Source organism: Ovis aries, chromosome 6 (genome assembly GCF_016772045.2).
Source record: "Ovis aries strain OAR_USU_Benz2616 breed Rambouillet chromosome 6, ARS-UI_Ramb_v3.0, whole genome shotgun sequence".
Classification (NCBI taxonomy): Eukaryota; Metazoa; Chordata; class Mammalia; order Artiodactyla; family Bovidae; genus Ovis; species Ovis aries.
The window spans coordinates 98,612,381-98,621,408 of NC_056059.1; the positions used below are offsets into that span (position 1 = coordinate 98,612,381).

The window sequence follows — 9,028 nt, forward strand, 5'->3', positions numbered from 1 at the left end:
AGAATACTGGAGTGGGCAGCCTTTCACTTCTCCAGGGGATCTTCCCAACCCAGGGATCAAACCCAGGTCTCCCGCATTGCAGGCGGATTTTTTACCAACTGAGCTATCATTACACTAAGTGAAATAAGTCAGACAGAGCAAGACACATACAGTATGATCTCGCTTATACCTGGAATCTAAAATAAGCAAACCGAACTATGTATATGAAGAGCAGGTTGGGGGTTGTCAGAGGTAAGGGGTGGGGTGTGGGTGAAATGGGTGAAGTAACAACAAGCTATACTATCTAGCAGTATAAAATTGCAGTTTTAAAATAAATAAGTCTTGGGAAGTGATATACAGCATGGTGACTATCATTACTAACATGTATTGCATATTTCAAAGTTTCTAAGAGAATAAGTCTTAAAAGTTCTCATCTCAAGGAAAAAACTTGTAACTGTGTGGTGATGGATGTTAATGATTTACTGTGATAATCATTTCACAACATATACACATGTCAAATCATTATGTTGTACAAGTGAAACTAATATAATGTTATCTGTCAATTATATCTCCAAACCACCCCTCCAGAAACCCAACATCCTGGTGTGCGTGCCAGGCCAGCTCACAGCTGACCAAAGTCTAGCTCACGCGCTCAAGTTCCAAGGTGGCAGGCGCTGCTTTCTCTTTCTCAGGATGTGAGTGGGACAACTGGTAACACTTGGATAAGATAGATCCATAGGTTAATTTGTTGATAGTAGTTTGCCAACATCAATTTCCTGGTTTCGATATTATACTATGGTTTGTAAAATATTAACTGGGAAAGCCAGGTGAGGGCTGTATGGGGACTCTGTGTGTTATTTTAAAAATATTTTATTGAGATATATTTTACACTCATTTTACATACAATATAGTAGCCAGCAGTATTTTTTTTTTTTTTTGGCTGCCCTGTAGAGCATGCCGTATCCTAGTTCCCCCATCAGGGATTGAACTTGCACACCCTGTCCCCCTCAGCCCCACCACAGTGGAAATACAGAGTCTTCTTAACCACTGGACTGATCATTTTACATACTATAGAATTCACTCATTCCAAATGGATATAGTTCAGTGGTTTTAGCCTATTTATAGTTGCCCAACCACCACCATAATCTAATTGTGAAATATGTTCACGCACACCCTCTAAAGAAAACTCACATCCATTATCAGTTACTCCTCTTTCCTCTTGCCTCCTCCACCTCCAAACAACATCTAATGTGCTTTTTGTCTCTATTGCTTTGCTTATTCTAGTCATTTCATATAAATGGAATCAGAGAATATATGATCTTTTGTGACTGATGTCCTTTAGTTAGCACAATGTTTTCAAGGCTCAGTCTTGTCACAACATGTATTAGTACTTTTTCTAAACTGCTGAATAATATTCCATTATGTGGATAGACCATTTTGTGTTTATCCATTCATCAGTGAATGGATATTGAGGTTGTTTCTACTTTTTTGTTACTATGAATAATGCTCCTGTTACTATCTGCCTACCACACAGGTTTTTGTGAGGACATGTATTTTCATTTCTCTTGGGCATATCTCGAAGTAGAATTGCTGGGTCAAAATGCTAACTTATGTTTAGCATTTTGGAAAGTAGCTATGCTCACCACTATACCATCAAAGCCATGTTTAGTGTTTCCAACTACTTCAAACTATTTTCCAAAAAGGTTGGGTTTTGTTTGCAGTTTCTGTCGTGGCCAACATTTGTTATTGCTTGTCTTTCTATGTGTTACTTTGCAATACTTTTCATAAGGCTAAAATTATTTCCAAAAAATAAAAAACAGAATATGAAAGAGAATATGGGAAAAGGAAAAGCCCCCATAGGACTTAGAGCGAAAAATACAAAAGCAATCTATCACAAAAGCTGTAAAAAATATATATTTCTAAATCCTAGTAGTATATGGTGTAAATATAGCTGTAATATTTCTGAACTCTGGTTGCTTTTCCCCCTTATAATTCTTAGGAACCATCCTAAAGAATTTCTTTCTTTTTTTTTTTTTTTTTGTATAAAGCACTGTCAAATGCATTCAGAATAGGTGAAGCTTATTTAAAATTTACTAGGTTTGTATTTTTTATATACATTAAGGTGGCTTTTTATTTTGTTTTTTTATTTTTTTCAATGTGCCATAATGACTTTTTACTGCTTTTTTACAATGAAAGAGAGATGCTAACCACTGTGGATCTCTCAGGAAACAATGCGAAAGAAGGTTCTAGCAAGTGAACAAAAAGCAGGAAGGGATGGTGTTGGTGTTGGTGGTGGTGGGCGTGTGTTATTTGTGGGTCTCTTTGTGTAGGGAGGAGGTGTCTGTCTTCAAGGGCAGGTTCATCAGGCGAGAGAACGAAGTGAACTTACCTCTCTGCCTGGGCTCTGGCTCCCTTGCAGGGAGGAGGGTCAAGGGGGGGCCGTAACAAGGGCAGGACAGAGTGTGTTCCGACGGGTAGGTCCGCGTTAGGCAGAACCAAGTTATCAAACCATCTCTGCCCAGCAAGAGATTCGGCCTTGCCCTTTAGGGCTGAGAACTCGCTCGCCTGCCTTTCCAGTGCCCGCGGGAGGTGTGGTCTCCGCGGGGAGGCAAGGCGGGGCGGAGGGCGGGGTGGGGTTCTCCCCTGGGTGACTGCTCGCCTCTCAGGATGGAGAGTGCCCGCGGCGTGCGGTGTTCACAAGGCACCCACACTCGGCCTTCCAGGATGTGGGTTGTGCACCCGGCTTTCTTCTCTGCTGGGGCCAGACTTTGACCTTTTTCCGCCGGGGGCAGCCAACCGGGAGCCAGAGGGCAGGGTCACAGGCCATCAGGGCCAGGCTGGCTCCAGGCGGTTGCACCTTCAAGGCCGTGGGGAGGGTATCGAGGCCAGGACTCGGGCTGGTCCCTGTCTCGGAGACAGAGGTTGGGGCCCCACTCCTTCCTGGCCCCGTGTCGCTCTGTCTGCAGGAGTCACCCAGCCTCACCAGACATTTATAATACATTTTAAAAAGTTTTCATCAGATGAGTAGACTGATCAGCTCACTTCTGATCAGGAAGTAAGACAGACAGAAATATCATCACCAGCACCCTACTCCTGGCCCTGCTGACTTTAGCACCCCTTTAGCGGGCTTCCCAGACGGCATGACTTTGGTAAAGAACCTGCCTGCCAATATAGGAGACCCAGATTTGATCCCTAGGTAAGGAAGATCCCCTGGAGGAGGGCATGGCAACCCACTGCAGTATTCTTGCCTGGAGAATCCCATGGACAGAGGAGCCAGGCAGGCTATGGCCCATGGGGTGGCAAAGAGTCACACACGGCCGAAGCGATTTAGCACAGCACACACACAGGCTGGCCTCAGATTCTACTTCCTGCCCACGTCTATTTTTTTTTTTTTTATAAGAAGAAGCAACCACAGCTTTCAAAACAAACTCCTTCTGTGGATTCATGACAAAAAAGTAAACAAACTGCTGCTGCTACTGCTACTGCTGATGCTAAGTCGCCCAGTCGTGTCTGACTCTGTGCGACCCCATAGACAGCAGCCCACTAGGCTTCCCCGTCCCTGGGATTCTCCAGGCAAGAACACTGCAGTGGGTTGCCATTTCCTTCTCCAATGCATGAAAGGGAAAAATGAAAGTGAAGTTGCTTAGTCGTGTCCGACTCTTAGCGACCCCATGGACTGCAGCCTACCAGGCTCCTCCGCCCATGGATTTTCTAGGCAAGAGTACTGGAGTGGAGTACTGGAGGGGGGTGCCATTGCCTTCTCCAACAAACTGCAGTCATGCCATTTCTGTTGCACACCTTTTTTTTTTTTTTTTAAACAATAATTGTCTTGATTTTAGGAAAAGGAAGCTCCCAATCCTGCATGTAAGCTCTACCAGGGCAGGGAATATTTGTGGGCTTTGTCTGCTGACGTATCTCCAAATCTCAGTGGAGGGCCTGGCTCACAGTAGGTGCCCATTAGTGTGCCTGGTACTAGTCTCAGTGTGTCGTCCTGACTACAGCTGGGGTGCATCAGACACAGTCTAGCGCTCATCCTTGGAAACCACTTAAGCAGTGGCAGTTCTTTCCCAAACTCCTTAGACTGCCAGGCAGCCCACATTCCAAACCTCAGTACTCACATGACAGAAACCATCCTTTTGAATGATGGCTTCCCGTTTCTGGGGCCTGGGAAGAAGAGGCATTGCAGGAAATGCTTTTTTTTTTTTTTTTAAAGTATGTTTGAACTTTCTTTTACCTTTCCTTTTCATCTTCACATATCAGAACAAAACAACCAGGAAAGGCTATACAAAATGTTGCACGTTTTCTCTCTTCAGCACAGAGAACTGGGCAGAGTGGGGTTGTCACTAGGTTCCTGGTTGATAGATATTTTTAACTACCTTTGTGATTTTGTACATTGTCTGAAAAAAGCTTTGTTTTACAATTAGCAGTTATTCCTTTTATAATCAAAGCAAGAAATACCCATTTTGGAAACAAAGAGAAAATGCAGTGACCAAAAAATAATGTATAGGTTTGCACCGATTATCCTATAGCTGTCTGAATGTTTTTCTCCTTAGACCCTAGCCAATGCCTGGAAACAGTTAGCATTCATGAATTTCATGAAACTCAGGAATGAATGAATGAATTGATATGCTTCTCATGTTCTCTTTCAGGAAAAACATGTTTGTTTGTCTGTTTGACTGTCTCATGCTCAGTTACTTCTGAGTCTTTGTGACCTTGTGGACTGTAGCCCACCAGGCTCCTCTGTCTGTGGAATTTTCCAGGCAAGAATACTGGAGTGGGTTGCCATTTCCTCCTCCAAGGGATCTTCCCAACCCAGGGATCGAACCTGCATCTGCTGTGTCTCCTGCTTTACAGGTGGATTCTTTGCCACTGAGCCATGGGGAAAACTTATGCTGTGATTTTTAATATCATTATATGAATATTTAATTATAATCTTCTGAAGATTTCAGAATAAAAACCTGCCTGCAATTATCTAGCCATCCTTTCCTTCCTTTGACTGTCTTCACTCAGTATATACTACATGTATTTGTGTATTCAGATTGGCTCCTGTTAGCCCTGAAAGCAGAGACTGGAGCATCCTCTGAGTGCTTTTGAAGTCCACCAATGGTAATATGAATATTTTGTAGCCAGCAGCTGTGTGCTGACTGCCAGTTAGTTTGTTGGAAAGTTTACAGGAGCCTAAACAGTTTTTAGTCCCAAAGTCAAAGTTCTGGTTGGTTTCTGTTTCTTTCATTTCTTTTGACTTCCTCTTTTGAATATGAAAAATGGTGAGGCCCCAGGTGCACCTGTGGACTTCAGCACAGAGAAGCAAGCAGAGAGTGGGGGCCCCAGGAGGTTTCAAATTTCATTTCTCGGGAAGGTTTCCTATAGCAGTGGGGAAGCTTGCTCCATCCAGCCTGGCTCAGAGCAGACAGCAGTAAGAACCAGCATCCCAGACTTCTTTTTTGACCAATGTAGCTTATCCTGTAAAAGATCTTGCATCTTCTCACATGAGAGTTGTTACTCAAGAACTTATTCAAGTTCTTACTCAACTCTCTGATAGTCATCAAGTGGGAGAGAAAACAAACACGCTTGCTTCTCTGAGGCTTAAATAGCATTTCACAAGTCTAGGGATCCTTTGCTGCCGCTACCGCTAAGTCGCTTCAGTCGTGTCCAACTCTGTGTGACCCCATAGACGGCAGCCCACCAGGCTCCGCCATCCCTGGGATTCTCCAGGCGAGAACACTGGAGTGGGTTGCCATTTCCTTCTCCAATGCATGAAAGTGAAAAGTGAAAGTGAAGTCGCTCAGTCGTGTCCTACTCTTAGCGACCCCACGGACTGCAGCCTACCAGGCTCCCCCTGTCCATGGGATTCTCCAGGCAAGAGTACTGGATTGGGGTGCCATTGCCTTTTCCGCTAGGGATCCTTTAGGTTGCAATAAAATATAAAAGAAAAACAAACACAAAACATCCAAACAACTGCAAATTTCGTTGCTTCAGGCATTAAGTCCCTGACGGTGTTTAACTGTAACCCCTCAAGGTTAAAGATCAACAGCAGGAGTTGAGGGAGGGCAAGATAACAAAAGACAACTTCCCTGAAATCACTTTAGTGCCTGGCAACGTTCCTAAGAATTTCTGGGACCTTGTCTATAAGCCTGTCTCCTCCGTTCAGTGTTCTTCAGTGCTTCAGTGCGTAAAAGCCGCTCGGAGAGGCTGTTTATGATGTAGATTCTTGGGCACTATCTCCGGAGATTGTGATTTAGGTGGGCTGGGCTGAGGTCCAGGAATCTGACTGAGACCCTCCAGGCCTGCTGCCCCATTTGCCGTAGGGTGCTGTCATGTAGAGTAATGTAGCCCTTCTTCATAGACCCACCTTGGTGAGAATCTGAAAAAAATGCCTTCCTCTTCTTCAGGTAGATGCAGTCATGCCAGGGCCTCCAGCTGGTCAAGGAGCACAGGCTGACCTAGCCCCGCTCACCCCTGGCTGTGTGCCCGTGCATCTCAGGAAAATGGAGCATCAGTGACTTTACCAGGGACACTTCTAACCCACATCTCTGGGCGTTTTTATTTCTCGTCTGTTAAGAATAACTGTAGGATTTCCCTGGTGGTCTAGTGGTTAAGAATCCACCTGTCAATGCAGGGGACCCGGGTTTGATCCGTGGTCCAAGAAGATTCCACATGCCAAGGGGCAGCTAAGCCCATGCGGCAACTATGGAAGCCCGCGCACCCTAGAGCTCCTCAAGAGAAGCTACTGGAATGAGAAGCTCGTGTACCACGACTAGAGGGTAGCCCCTGCTTGCCACAACTAGGGAAAACCTGTGCAGCAACAAAGACCCAACTCAGCCATAGATAAGTAAAAATTTAAAAAATAAAAAGAATAACTGCTGACATAGGGCTTCCCTGGTGGTCTGATGGTTAGGAATCCACCTTGCAATCACACAAGTCCATGCTCCAAACCACAAGGAGAGCTCGTGTGCTGCAGTGAAGACCCAGCAGAACTGAAAACAAATTCAAACATACCTGCAGATCGAACCCACTTTAGCAAACACTGCTGGGTGCCCAATGTGTGAAGTGTCTGTGTTTAATGTAGCGGAGGTTCAAGAGAGTTTGTAGTTCCCTTCCCATGATCAGCAACTCTGCCCAACACTGAGTGACTACACGGTTGTTGCATTTCTTGCCAACTTTGATCCCACAGAGCAGAGTGAGTGATGAAAGAATTGACGGGGGCCACTCAGGAAAAAAGGTAGAATGGAGGTGGGAGGAATTGAAGTGAGGATCTTGGTGGAGAGGCTTGGAAGAGAGACTGGGACTCCTGTCTGCAAAAGACTCCTTTCATGAGGTGATCTCAATGGCTAGAAACCTTGCAGGATTTGGTTCACCATTTAAACGTTCTCATTTCATTCATTAATAGTCACAATTAATATTATACCTGTCTTTCCAGTCTTGGAACACGTCATTGTTCTAAGAATAGCCCCTTATCTTGAAAAGGATAGCCCCTTATCTTTCTAATAGTATTAATACACTACACTAATTCATTAATATTAAACAATATATCACTTCAATTTTCCTCTTCTTTCTGGTGTTTATCCATGTTAAATTTTTTTTTTACTTGGATGGAAGCATTTTCATCTCATAACTTCTCATCTTGAAAGCTCACAAATGTATAGTGAGAAATGGTCTCTTTCTTTACACATATAAATAAAGCACTAGAATTTAAGTTTGAAGCATTCTAGTCTGTTTTCCTTACTTTCTTACCAAAAATTCACATTCAAGGATTCTCAAGATTTATTCTCGTTCGTTCATTATTCTCATAATTTAGCTAAAACTGCAAAATTTCATCTTCTGTTTTCAAGTAGAATAGTTTCAAAACTCAAGTTTCAAAAACCAAGCAAAATGTTTACAAAATACAAAGACATTAGACCAGCACAAGTAAACATACCTATGTATGAAATAAACAGTGAAATTCATGACCCAGTTATAGACACAAAGACTAATATATGTTTCCTGCTGAAAGCAGTAGTTCAAGACTACCTTATGAAAAGTGCGGCACCTCACACACGCTTAGCACATGTTGAATATGACTCAATTTACTACAGTTAAAAAACAATTAGACAAGAAAACATTGGTCCTTCTGCTGAACCTCAAATTAAAACATTTCTCTATAGTTGAGAAATAGAAACAAGGAAATCAAATACTTTTAAAAAGAACTTTCTTTGTTAAGTGCTGAGATAAGTTTTAAAGAAATGCTTCATTTCAAAGTACTTACAGTTAAGAAATAGGTTCTGGGCAGCTGTGTCTTGTGGCTTAGAGAATCTCACTAGAAGTGAAAGACTCAGGAAAGAAGTGTATTCAATTGCAGTTTGTTGTAGTCAAAGTACATACTCAGCGGTTTTTTATTGGCCAGTGAAATCCAGGCAGAAGAATTTTCGAAGTATGTTTCTTTTTCCTACAAACTGAAACTATTAAAAGAAAAAAAAGTGTTCCTTCTCCTACCTTTTATCACGTACACTCATATCTTTTTAAGGTGAAAACAGATTTGATTCATTATATAATTTGATTGATTTTCCCTGCCAGGCAGAACTTAGCAATTTTAAAATTTTACCCTTTAACTCAATAAATAAGATTTAGTGTGTATTTATTGCCATTTTTAAACTGGGGAGCTTCGGTAGTGTTAAGAGAAAACAAGCTATCGGGAATTCTGTATCTAATCATACACTGCTTGTTTTCTTCTGCCTCTTTGGACTCATTTGTTTTCCCTTATTGTTGTTATTATTTAGTTGCTAAGTCGTGTCTGACTCTTTGCAACCCCATGAACTGTAGCCCACCAGGCTCCTCTGTCCATGAGATTTCCCTGGCAAGAATACCGGAGTGGGTTACCATTTCCTCTCCAAGGGGATCTTCCCCACCCAGGGATCGAAACTGTGTCTCCTGCATTGGCAGGCGGGTTCTTTACCACTGAGCCATGTGGGAATACTTGAGGCACTGTACGAAAAAAAATTTTTTTTTAATTTAAGTATTTATTTATTTTGGATTTGGTTGCATTGGGTCATGTGGGATCTTTAGTGGTGGT

At 42.8% G+C, this 9,028-nt stretch overlaps 1 protein-coding gene across 1 annotated transcript in view; it reads right to left on the minus strand.

Annotated features, from left to right (window-relative positions):
• The window catches only part of PLAC8 (placenta associated 8), a 33,620-nt gene extending 25,337 nt beyond the window's left edge, over positions 1-8,283 (minus strand). The window contains exon 1 of the mRNA XM_004009959.4: positions 8,225-8,283. The gene's annotated coding sequence lies outside the window, so the exon portion shown is untranslated. The remainder of the gene's footprint in view (positions 1-8,224) is intronic.
• Between the last annotated feature and the right edge of the window lie 745 nt (positions 8,284-9,028).